General features: G+C 56.1%; 1 protein-coding gene across 2 annotated transcripts in view; it reads right to left on the bottom strand.

The window, feature by feature from the left end:
- The window catches only part of CALN1 (calneuron 1), a 146,573-nt gene extending 143,334 nt beyond the window's left edge, over positions 1-3,239 (bottom strand). Inside the window, exon 1 of one of the 2 annotated variants that reach the window (XM_068210109.1) lies at positions 2,712-3,239. The gene's annotated coding sequence lies outside the window, so the exon portion shown is untranslated. Of the gene's footprint in view, positions 1-451; positions 586-2,711 lie in introns of those variants that run through there. The other variant, XM_068210110.1, reaches the window with a different exon arrangement.
- Between the last annotated feature and the right edge of the window lie 9,449 nt (positions 3,240-12,688).

Here is a 12,688-nt window from a genome sequence, read left to right as displayed (position 1 = left end):
CTGCCACACTTGCTCAGAGCCTGCTGCTCAATCAGGATTCAACTTCACCCTTCCCACCTGCATCAGCCTCAGTGGCCACCTCCAACATCAGCCCCGATGGGGAGGGACAAGCTTGGCACACCTCACCGTTCCTGGGTGAAGAAAAGGGGGAAAATGCCAACGATGCCTTTTCATCCCCACAAAGAGGAGTTCAAACTTAATTATCTCCCTTTAGAAAAGAAACCCTGGTGCAGGTCACCTTTAACATGAGCGATAGATTCCAGGTGAGCAATTCCTTGTCCATGCCTGCCAGTCCTCCCAATGCCCCGGTTCAGGAGTGACTGAAACCCTGCACTCTGAGCTCAATTACAGAGCACAAAACAGCAGATGACACTAACTGCTGATCTCAAAAACATCCCCTCACCTCCCTTCCGAATCTCAGTGTTCCCAGAATGAAATGGAAAAGCCAAACCTGGGCACCCAGCCCTTCCCCTCGCGGCGCACTGCTCCTCCCGGGCTCAGGCATCCAGCGGGACACAGCTCTGGGCTCGGGCAGCATAGGAGGCTCGGGAGGGAGGTGGGAGCTGCCACGGAAGCTCCATCCTCCCACTGGGATCAGCTCCCAGCCGCTCTCCCTGGATCCCAGGCTCTGCTGTGTCTCCAGGCTGCTCTTAGGAGCGCTGAAGATACGAAGGGCTGGGCCCGGGAATGATCCGTCCGTGCCAGGACGCATTCCCTGAGAGTCAGCAAAACTTTTCAGTCCTTCAATTCATTCTATTATTTCTGCTGATGGCACTATAAATAATTACTCCCCACCCTCTGTGTGCTTGAGCTGCTTTGCTGAAAAAAGATGCACATTTTGTTCATCTTTCAACACGCTGCTTGTATTTTTTGGTGGTTTGCAAACCCTGCTCGGTGTTCTCCAGTTCTGCAGGGTGGAGGGAACAGGTTCCAGGGGCCTCCCCCGAGAAGAGCTTGCCTGCAGCCCTGCTCAGACCATGGGAACAGGGCTTTTTAACTTTCAGGTTTCCTTGCCAGGTCATTTTCTTCCCTTGGAGCTGGGAACAATGGAGCCATTATCCCACCTCTCCATCACAGCTCCTTCCTAATGTCGCCAAAGTCACAGATGGCTAAAGCACTACCAAGGGGTGGGAGCTGCTGAGGAAAGCAGGGAAAACAAATAATCCCAAAGCCCTGGGGTGCCCAGCATCCTTCTGCCTGCACTGCCCCGCACTCCATGAGTTCAGCACGGAGCCGTGCCGTGGATTTCCCTGTGTCCTGGCACCTCTGCTTTTCCTTGCAGGCTCTGTGCCCCCTCCTCTCCAAGTTTCACTTCTTCACTGCCAAAGGCAAAGTGTTTTGCTGCCCACAAACCACCTGATCCCTGCAGGTGCTGCTGCTCAGATGCTCATTCTCTGACCCACGGCTCTGCTCTCTCTGCTCACTTCCAAGTTCCCCGTCCCGTCTCTCCCTCGTTGATGGCAAACACCATTGGTGAGGAGAAAAAAACCCATTTTCCTGACCCAGCTGTGCAACCCCACGGTCCTGTGGACTTGGGGCCATGCTGAGCTCACAGGATTCCCTCCCCAAGCCCTCCACGCTGGGAGATGAAGGCGAGGCAGAGCTTTTCCCGGTGGATTAAGAAAAGCGGGTTTTTTCTGCTGTGCTAACGCCTCAACACACAGAACATAAACAGCTCCTCTCCTGATTTCCTGAGAGGTGGCCACCATCGAGCACTTCTCAAGGAGATTAGTGGCTGCTTTTCCAATCCTATTTCAAGCCTTGAGGAGACTGCTATTTGTCAAAAGTGTTATTAACCTCCAATAGGCACCAGGATAAATGTTTGCTGGTACAGCCTCTCTCCTGCATGGATCGCGGAGGGAGAGAGGCTCCCAGGGACCCAGCCTCACCTGGGACCCGGCTGCAAAGACTCAAACAGGCTCTCATCACAGTCAGGGCACCTTAAGGATGCACCCATCTGAAACGGGGATGAAGGAACGACAATCCATCATTTAAGGAAAAAGCCACGTTGCTTGGAAAAATAAACAGAGAATCACTCTGTTAAGGAGGAGAGAGGGAGAGGAAAATCACTGGCTGAGTAGGGCAGTTCACAGTTAATTGTTCAGCAGGCACAGGGCTCCTGCTTAAGGGCGATTTATCAGCCCAGCTAAGGCTGGGGTGGGTGACAGGGCTGGGGAGAGGAGACTCCGGCGTGCAAACAACGCTGTCGTTCCCAATAACCCGGGATTCGCTCCGCGAGGCTCTCCAGAACTGCTCTGCATTGTGAGTGCAATGCGCATGGAAGGATGTGGCAAAACTCCCCTAACCTGGGAGAGACGGGGGACGGAGAGAAGCCGAGCGGCGGCAGCGCGGCGGGGACCAACTTCTGCCGTGATATATGGGCCAGGCATCCCAACTTATCTTCTGCTGAACGGCAGCTCCGGGATTTAAGCAGCGAGGGGAAAAAAGCCACAACTCTGGGTCATGCACTCAATTATTTAAAAGGGAAGGAAGGGAGAGGGAAGGGAGCGGAGGTGGCAGGACAGGCAGCCCCGGGCCCCAGGTGCGCGGTGGGAGGGCTCCTCCTGCCACCGGCCCCGCGTGAGCCACAGCCACGCGTTAGACTTTTTCCCCTACAAAGGGAAACACATGGGAAAAGCAGGGGGATGCTCCCAGCTGCCAGCCGGGAGCGGGGAGAAGCCGTGCCCGCAGCCCCGTCCCTCCGCGCGTACCTCCAGCCGCCGGTGCCCGGTGAGCCGCGGTACCCGTCCATGCCGTGCCGGAGACGGAGCCCGAGGTGTCCTGGGGAAGCGCGGGCGGCTGCCGTGACTTGGGAATACGGAATATGGTACAAGCTTTAATTAAAAGAGTCTGAAAGCTCTCTCCTGCTCGCTCGTCCTTTTTTTGCAGTACCGGATTGGATTTAAAGGGCTAGAACCCCAATTTGGCACTGCTGCTGCCCCCGGAGCGCCGCGCTGCCGCCCGGGCCTGCCAGCGCCAGCATCCTCCTGCCGCCCGTCGGGGGCATCCTGGCAGCCCGCGGGGCCGGATCCGGCAGCACCGGGAGCTGCGCTGGCAGCACCAGCAAGCTGGAAATCAAGGCTCCCTCCAGCAGGCACGGTGCATGGCGAGAGGGGATGCCACAGGCAGCAGGGTGGGCGAGGACAGCCCGAGCGCTCCGGAAGGTGCACGGAGCAAAGTTTGTGCTCTACCAGTGCTCCAGAGAAGTAGGAGGAGGAGGATCGTGTCCCTCTGTCCTGGTGATGCCTGTAACAGTGCCCAAAGGCGTTGCCCTCCCCATGCCAGTCCTGGGTGGAGCGGGGTTGTTGGGAAAGGCTGCGTCACCCAGGGTGGGGGGGAAGGGGAAGGGGAAGGGGAAGGGCTGCGTCACCCCAGCCCACCTCTGCAAGACGGGGTCCTCAGCCTCCTGCCTGCATCCTGTGAGCAGGGAAGCAATTCCATTTGGATTTGGAGGCCACTTGCTGGTGCCAAGGCAGTGGGGAGACAGCCTGGCACTGGCGGCGTGCGAGTGACGCTGGTCCCTCCTTCAGCTCCAGGCCCCTCTCCAGATCCAGTCCCTCTCCAGACCTCCATGAAAACACTCATCTGCAGCAGGCTGGGCTCTCAGTGCCCCTCGGGCTGCTCAGCAGGGCGGGGATGGCCAGGACACGGTACCAGCCTTCCATCCAGCTTTCCCAAAAAAAGGAAAGAGGGCATGAAGAGCAGGGTTTCCATGGAGCCCTCCTTGGTCCAGATTTTGAGCTTGAATGGGGAAAACCAATGGAAACAAGGAGCACATCTTTCTTCTTTATCTCCTTTTGCCCGCTTTGACCCCAAAATGCCACCCTCCCTCCCTGAGGCTGGCTTGGAACATCCCGCTCTGGATGTCCGACCGGCGCGTGCCGTGCTCTCCGGGCTGACCTGCGTGTTCTGGCTTCCTTTCGCCTCATTAATTACACCCAGGGGTGGGTGCCAAGAGGGAAAGCTGGTTCTAATTCCATGCTGCAACCCAGCTCCAAGCTGCTGGGAAAATTAGCAGGTTATTAATGAACGAGAAGATTCCCACCATGGAGGGAGGAAGGATGGGGAGGGAGGGGAAGCATCATTGGGCCTGGTTGGGAAAACCACATTGGAGTCAGAGACTGTCCCTCAATCCAAGGCTTTGAGCTGCCTTCAGTGTCCTGGAAGTTGGTCACAGCCCTGGGGCTGCTGGACAGATCCACAGAGCAAAATCCAAGGGTTCTGCTTGGCCGGGGGCCACGCTGGGAGAGGAATGACTCCGTCTCCCCAGCACAGTCGTGGACTTCCATCTGCCTCTGGGGACGGAGGGGAGGCGGCTTTGGAGTCTCCTTCTCCATCAGCCCCAGGTGATGTTGACTCGGGGCTGTGGGGTTTCTGGAGCATCACCATCTACCAGGTTCCTGCTGGGGGCTGGAGGGTGTCACTCCAAACGCTTCTCTTTGGACCCCTCCTAAGCTGTGGGAACAGCACAGTTTTCCTTCAAAATCAATCTGATACCAAGTGTTGGTACCGATTCCCTGGGTTTAGGCGCCAGCTGAAAATTCCTGGGAAAGGCATCGTCTGGCAGAGCCTGGTGGGAAAGTGCTTCTCTAAATACTGAGGGGCAGCAGGCAGAGGTGAGATTCCAGCAAAACCAGGGTGTCCTCAGAGGCTCCAGCCTGAGCTGCTCGTGTGTCTCTCCAAGGCATGTGGTTGTTGTTCCTTTAATTATTAATCCTTGCATTGACGTAATCAAATGTGCCCAAGCCTTTAACGAATGCCTCAATGTAAAAAATGAAGAATAAATTTCTTTCCCTCCCTGAAAACTTGTTTCAATCCCATGACCAATTTTATTGCCGTTCTGCTCTAATTTTAAATATAACGAGAAACATTAAGGTTTTCAATTAAAAGATCCCTTCCTTCAGATATTGGAACATAGCCTGAAGTGCAGACCACGTGTGATATTTTTCATTGGGATGGTGTAGGCTAAATCTGATTCCCAGATCAAACGCAGTCAGGCTCAGGCTTGCAGTTGGCCAGGCTGGAGAGTCTGAGCTGTTCCACTTTGGGAAGAGCCTCAGCCTTGTTTGTGTTTTTAGCTGACTCCTTGCGTTTCTGAAATGAACCTTGCATTTATTCCTTCTCTTTTGTCAGCGTTGGGAGTCTGTGGTGAGGGGCAAATGAATTTCATGATGCCACCATGGACTCGTGGAATTTTTGGCTTTTGACTGATACATTTGGTTTTTCCCTTTTCTTTAGAATGAGCTGATCCACGGCCACAACAGAGGAGATGTTCCTTGTGCAGTGAGCTCAAACCCCTCATCTGCCACAGTTTCAGTGTTGGCTTCATTGGACACCATTAATGTGAAATTTGGGTCATGGAAGGTCTTCTTTTCCACAGACCCTAAATCTTGCACTTGTTCTCCATCCTAAATCTTGCAGGTGGCCCCATCTGGGCCTGTCTCCTCAGGTCAGGTCTCTGGGAGGGTTTGCAGCTGGGCAGATATTCTGCCCCAACAGCAGTCGGTGTTTGCAGGAGCGAGGTGCCAGCTGGGCTTGCTGGGGTCAGCATCGCTCCCTCAGCCTTGCAGGAGCTCATTTCACTCCTGGTAGGTTTTGGTTTCCTAATGGAAGTTGCACCACTGATTTTACTGTCCCTGAGGCTGCTCAAGGACTGTTTCTCATGGAAACATCAGGTTTGTACAAATGAAATGGAAAGACAGAGACTTCCAAAAAGCACCAAGGAAAGGCACTTCAGGTGAGAGGAGCTGGAGCAGTCTGGATCAGCCCCTGGCTCCACCTACCTTGCCCAGAGCCCCCAGACTCTGCTGGTCCTGTAGGAGGCACCTCTTGTTCCCAGCAGCTCAGCCACCCTTCCCCAGGCCCGGGCTCTGGTGCCCTCGGAGGAGTGGGAAGGGCCCCGGGCCAGGGACATCACCCCCAAGCCAGGCAGTGGGGTGGCACAAACCCATCCCTCAGGGGCAGAGCTGGGCAGGATCTTGTCCAAACACCACATCATGTTCCTGCTCCATTCATTTTCCAGCTCAGTGAGGCTGCTTGGAAAGCCAGGAATGGCTGAGCTCACAGGAGAGCTGAAATTTCCACTCTTGAGCCAAAGAGTGTTAACTTTGTCTTTCCTGAACCCAAGAATGTTAACTTCTGCCATTCCTGAGCCCAGGAGTGTTAACTTTTGCCGCTCCTGCAAGTTTTGATGTGTCAGGATGCATCTTGTCTCACTCCATCAGGTTTTTTGGAGGCCACACCACCTCACTTGCTTTGGTTTCAGGGTTAAGAGAGCCCCTTGCTGCCTCCCTCATTCTGAGTTCCCACAGCACAGAGCAGGGGTTTCACTGCTCAGCCCTGCTGGCTGGAGCCCTCCCTCTGAGTGAATAAAGGAATTCCTGATTCCCAGAGGGTTTCTCTGAGAACCCTGCTGTGCTGCATGGAGCAGGACCCCGGGGATCTGCTCTGGGCAGACAATGGCCTCTCCAAGTGCAAAATGGTTTCAGGCCAAGGAAACTGCCAGCTGAATTCGCAGTGAATCACCCAAATTACAGCCCTTTAATAAAGATAAAAAGCAGAGAGAATAGAACACGTTGCAAACCTATGGGCAGGGGGTTGGTCTCCTGAATCCAAAGGCAAAGCTTTGAAACCCACATTGGCTTGTACAGGAGGATTGCTTTGGAGAACTTCAAAAGGAATTTGGAAACAAACAAAAAACTGGTTAAACACAGGGGAGCTGATAATCACAAATTATTATTTTTTCCCCAAATTTGTGACTTAAACTGCATTCCTGCTGTGTGGATGTGGCTTTTCCCCATCAAAGGCTTCTGCCTTCCTTGATCCTGCCCGGCCCAGGACAGGCTTCATCCTTATCCTGACCCTGCTCAATGCCAGGTTTTCCTCTAAGGAGAGAACCCTTCAAAAGCTGAAAATCTGGCAAAAAAAAAAAAAAAACCCAGCTTCACCTGTGTTTGAAAGGCAGAAATCAGCATCAAATTAATCTCTACCAGGTTTGCTGTAAGGGGTTATTATAATGGCAAATAAAAAGCAGTATCTGGGTTCCAGATATGGAAAAAGGGGGATTTTTTTGTTTCCACAGTTGGTGGGTGATATTTTTTGCAAGACACGCTGAGAGCCAGGGCTGAGCAGGACCTTGGGGGACTTTCCATGGACAAATGATGGGAATCCCTACTTCCACTGGCAAGCAGCTCGGAAGGAAAATGTGAAGGAGACAAATCATCCAATTTCAGGACATAAATCAGCCTCTAACTGACAGTGGGAACAGAAGAGCCCTTATTGATGGGCTGGGTTAGGTTCTCCAAATGTAAAAGAATTAAGGAGCTGTGAGCTGACAGCTTTAACAAGTGCTGCTCCTCCCTGGCTGCTCCCAGCTGCAGCCTCAGGAAAAGCCAAGGTCACGGAGCCAGAGCCCCAATCCCTGAACTGTCCATCCTGTTCCCTCCTGCACACACTGCCCAACTCAGACTCCATTTCACCCTGGAGCAGAGATCCCAGGGATCTGCTCTTCTGACAGGTTTCAGGACAAGTGGTTGACTAAGATCAGAGTAAAGTCCATGAGAGCAAGAGACAAATTCAGCTCTGCCACGTGCAGAGAAAACATCACTGCCCAGCCCAAATGTGGGGCTTCAATCGCTAAATCACAGATCCAGTGAGGCTGGGAAAAGCCACAGCCAGGTGGATTTCAACCCCTTCTGGGGATGGCGACTCACCCCTGCCCTGGGCAGCTGTGCCAGGGCTGGACAATCCTTTCCCCAAGGAAAGTTTTCCTGCCAGGCTGGTAGGGGCTGGGGGAAGGAGATGAGAGAGCTGGGTGAAGATTTGAAGGCCAATAACTCCACAGAAAGCAGGTCCTGTTGGCTCTGCTGCCCACAGAGTTGTTTGACTGTTTTTTCTTGCCTTCAACTGAGTCAGACACAGCTGGAAAATTCCAGATTGCCTCAAATCAGGAAAACCTTCAACTAAAACCCCCAAGGTTTTGTCCCTGCAGTCTGCTCTGCTCCTGACATACCTTCCCTGCCCCACACCTGCAGGCCCAAACCGTTCCATGAGTCTGTGATTCCATAACATCCTGAGGGTTTCAATCACATACCAGCCCCTCCGTGCTTCCCTCTGCTGTGATTTTGGGTGGATTTTGGATTGCTAGGGCGGTGGCAGAGGCTGCTGTGCCCTCGGGCTCCTTTCTGCCTCACGAGTCCTCCCTGGCAGCACTTGCAGAGCCGCTCCTGCCCCGTTTCTGCCCCGCTACTGCCCCGCTCCTGCCCCGCTCCTGTCCCGCTCCTGCCCTGCTCCTGTCCCGCTCCTGCCCCTCTCCTGTCCCGTTCCTGTCCCGCTCCTGCCCCTCTCCTGTCCCGCTCCTGTCCCGCTGCTGCTCCGCTCCTGTCCCGTTCCTGACCCGCTCCTGTCCCGCTCCTGTCCCGTTCCTGTCCCGCTCCTGTCCCGCTCCTGCCCTGCTCCTGTCCCGCTCCTGCCCCTCTCCTGTCCCGTTCCTGTCCCGCTCCTGCCCCTCTCCTGTCCCGCTCCTGTCCCGCTGCTGCTCCGCTCCTGTCCCGTTCCTGACCCGCTCCTGTCCCGCTCCTGTCCCGTTCCTGTCCCGCTCCTGCCCCGCTCCTGTCCCGCTCCTGTCCCGCTCCTGCCCCTCTCCTGTCCCGCTCCTGCCCCTCTCCTGTCCCGCTCCTGTCCCGCTGCTGCTCCGCTCCTGTCCCGTTCCTGACCCGCTCCTGTCCCGCTCCTGTCCCGTTCCTGTCCCGCTGCTGCTCCGCTCCTGTCCCGTTCCTGCCCCGCTCCTGTCCCGCTCCTGTCCCGCTCCTGCCCTGCTCCTGTCCCGTTCCTGTCCCGCTCCTGTCCCGCTCCTGCCCTGCTCCTGTCCCGCTCCTGTCCCGCTCCTGTCCCGCTCCTGCCCTGCTCCTGTCCCGCTCCTGTCCCGCTCCTGTCCCGCTCCTGTCCCGCTCCTGCCCCGCTCCGGTGCCCGCGGCCCCGAGGGCTCAGCGCAGTCATTAAAGCGCTCTTTGAAGTGCAGCTTTTCTTCCCTGAAACGCAAGGCACGATTTAGCGCTGCCCGACTGTGTCACTGCCCGGGGGGAGCTCACGACCCCTGCCCGCCCCTCCTGTGCCCCGGGGAGGAGGGAAGGGTTCAGCCTGGAATGGAATATTTACGTCCCACACGGAGCCGAGGCAACACTCAAAATAAAACCACCAGCCCTGCCGGTGATGCCAGCGCGTGTTTGAGACGGCAATGTCTGTCCCCTGCTCCCGCTGACCCAGCAGATGCTGCGGGCTCGGGTCCGTGCTGCCGGGATGTGCCAGGAGCAGCACTGCTCCTTACCTTGGCTTCCCGTCTCCATGGCGATGCTCTGCGTCATCCTCTGAGCACGGCGGCATCAGCCTGTGCCAGAGCCGGGCTCCTTCGGGGCTCCCGGGGATGAGGCAGCGCGGGGAGCGCTCCCGGCTCTGGGCTGGGGAAGGAGCCGAGCCGGCATGGGATGGGATAATGGGATAATGGGATGGGATAATGGGATGGGATAATGGGATGGGATAATGGGATGGGATAATGGGATGGGATGGGATGGGATGGGATAATGGGATGGGATGATGGCTCTTCACCTTGCACTTGGCCTGAAGGCAGATGTGGTGTCCACACTCACCAGTCCTAATGCAGCCCCCAGGGGAGAGATCGCCTGAGGCAAAAACAAAGATAGAAAAATCTGCTAAACCCCCAAATTTGGGATGAAGAGCTTATTAAGGGGTGTTAGAAGGGAGAAGAGAAAGAAGATGTGTTGGGTTTATTTGAAGCAGACATTGGAAACCTCTGTGGTTGTCCCAGGCCCCATCCACCTCCAGGCTGCCCCGTGCCTTTATCCTTCTCTAAATCACCTCCCCTCAATCACCAGAGGGAATTGTTTGAACGAACTTTAGATTAAAATTAAAGAGTGAGAGCTTCTCTCTCCTAAAACCTCATTTTGGGTTAATCCTGTATTTATCCTAAATGTGGATGAATCAAATCTCTGAAGGACAAGGACATGAGAACATGAGAACGAGTATCATCATGGAGAGATTCCCATTAGCCTGTGTGGGATTACATCCATTCCATTCCGTGCTGGAGAACATGGATTAACCTTTCCTGTGGCCTCATCACACCCTGGGAATCCTCTCTGCTGCTGTCCCTCACTGGCTGTGCCCTGTGCTGGAGGAGCAGCAGGAGGACAGCAGCCTATGGAGCACCCTTTGGGATGGAGAGGGATAACACAGCCCTGGCAGGTCCTGAGTGGGAGCAGGGGAGGTGGCAGGATGGGAGTAAACTGGAGAGAGAGCTGGGAATGAAATGGAGAGGACAGGCAGGTGACAGTGTGCCAGTGGCACCCTTGGTTGGTCACCCTGTGGCCAGGCAGGATCTCTTCAGGGAGGGAGGGGGCAAGAGGGGTCAGCCTGCAGGAGAAACGCCTTTGGACATGCCTGGAATTTAGGTGAATGCTGTTGGACACATGTGGAGTCATGGTTTGGGGAGCTGCTGGCCAGAGGAGATCCTCCACACAGGGTCCACCTGTGGAGCTCCCTGGAAACTCCTGCTCAAGCTGCTGGAGGAGCCCAGAGGAGGCTCCTGGGGGATCAGAGGGATGGAGCAGCTCTACTGGGAGAGCTGGGAATGTTCAGCCTGGAGAGGAGAAGCTTTGGGGTGACCTCATTGTGACCTTCCAGGACCTGAGGGAGCTGACAGGAAACATGGAGAGAGACTCTCTGAGAGTCGGGAGGGGCAGAGGGGCAGGGGAGCTCAGGGAAGGGACCTTCCCCATGAAGTCCCTCCAGCCTGGTCCCAGACTTCCAGAGGGATCATCCTTAGCTGGGAGTGTGACCCTGAAGAAAGACCTGGAAGGACTCCCAGGGCAAAAAGGGTTCTAGAGGTGAGTGGGGTGAGAGGCCCAGGATCAGCAGGAAGAGGGAAATGAGGGAAGCCCTGGGATGGGCTTGTTCCCATGGTCACCCCTGCTGCTCCTCCCCAGCCCCTTCCCAAAGCTCATCCTGAGCCTCAGCCCAGGGCCCTCATGCAGGAGCTTGGGAGCTTTCTCCAGAAGGATTCAGAGTCCCAGGCAGGAGCAGCCCCAGGGATGAGCACATCTTTCCATGCAGGAAATGCCCCAGCCAGGACAGTGCTCAGGAATGATCCCCTGGCCTGCTCCAGGAGCAGAGAGGGGAATTCCCCTCCGCCCCCTTCTCCAAAGGATCATCCAAGGAGACATCAGCAGGACCGCCCTCACAAACACCTCCTCCCCAGGAGCATTTTTCCTTCTGTGGTTGTTCAGTGAGTGACAAAAGGTCTTAGGATTTTGCCACAAATAATGAAAAACAGGTGCAGGAGCAGGTTCCAGCTCCATGACTCCTTTGTAATTCCTGGCAGCTCCTGAAGCAGCCTGGCTTTGCACAGAGCAGGACTGAGGCTCCTAGAAGCACAAACCTGCTCCTGCAGGGTTTATTTGGATTGCAGGAATCCTTAAGTTCAAGGGAAAACAGGCAGCACCTGCAACCTGCACTGGGCCATCAGAGCAGTGCAATCCTGTCTGGCACCAGCCTGCCAGAAACCCTTCATTCATGGAAAACATATTTCCCAGGTGGAACTGACAGTGGAAATTCCTGGGCAGCGATCCTGTTCCAGTTTCCACCACTTCTCACTCCCAGCTGGGATCACCCCTCTGCTCTGTCCCCACCTCCCCTGGCAGTCACACCAGGAAAGGTGGAGGGCACCAGTTTCTGCAGTTTAGGGGGAAAGAAATTAAGTGGTGGCAGCATCACTCATGAGCTCAGATGTTAAAGAAAATAAATAAATAAAAGAAGAAAACTTTGGAAGAAATGAAAGGGAAACAAATCCCAAAGCTGGGGATGTTCTTGTGAGGGGCACCCTGAGGAATGAGAATGAAAATGGATTGAGGGAATGAGTGCAGAGGACAGTCCCAGGCATGGGATCACAGAACAGCTTGGGTTGGAGGGGACCACAGGGATCATCAGCCCAGCCCCTGGCCCTGCACAGGCACCCCAATAATCCCACCCTGGGCATCCCTGGAGCTCCTGGAGCTCTGGCAGCCTCGGGGCCATGCCCATTCCCTGGGGAGCCTGGGCAGTGCCCAGCACCCTCTGGGTTCCTCCAGAACCCAGAACCTTTCCCTGCTCTCCAGCCTGAGCCTGCCCTGGCCAGCCCCAGCCGTTCCCTGGTGCTGTCCCAGGGAGCAGAGACCAGCACTGAGCAGTGGAACCCAGAGCCCGCAGCAGCCCCTGTCCAGCCCACCCCAGCAGCTCTGCCCTGGCTGTGGTGCCTGGGTTTGGAGCAGGAATGCTTCTCTCGAGAAGCTTTTGCTGGAGGCAGCTTCTTCAGTGGGCGAGCGATGGGACAAGAGGGCACGGCGTGGGGAAGGACATCAGGAGCCCAAAGGGTTTGGCTACCCCAGCCCAGGATGGCACAGCCCGGGAGCTGGGGCAGAGCCAGGGTGGGAGATGCCGGCGAGGAGCTGCTGGCACCGTGTGCCGTCCCCTCGGTGGGCTGGGACCGGCAGCAGCCCGGGCTGCAGGGATGCCGGGCTGCGGGACGAGGCCGGCGGTCACACCTGAGCGTGGCCAGCCGGGGATGGAGCCCTGCCCCTCTCCAGGGGACTGCAAACCCCGACCCCCGCGGAGCCCGAGGTGTCCCGGCGCTCCGCGGGGC

Source organism: Anomalospiza imberbis, chromosome 20 (genome assembly GCF_031753505.1).
Source record: "Anomalospiza imberbis isolate Cuckoo-Finch-1a 21T00152 chromosome 20, ASM3175350v1, whole genome shotgun sequence".
In the NCBI taxonomy this organism is placed as follows: Eukaryota; Metazoa; Chordata; class Aves; order Passeriformes; family Viduidae; genus Anomalospiza; species Anomalospiza imberbis.
The sequence above is the reverse complement of the archived record's forward strand: the minus strand, read 5'-3'. Positions and strand labels throughout refer to the sequence as shown.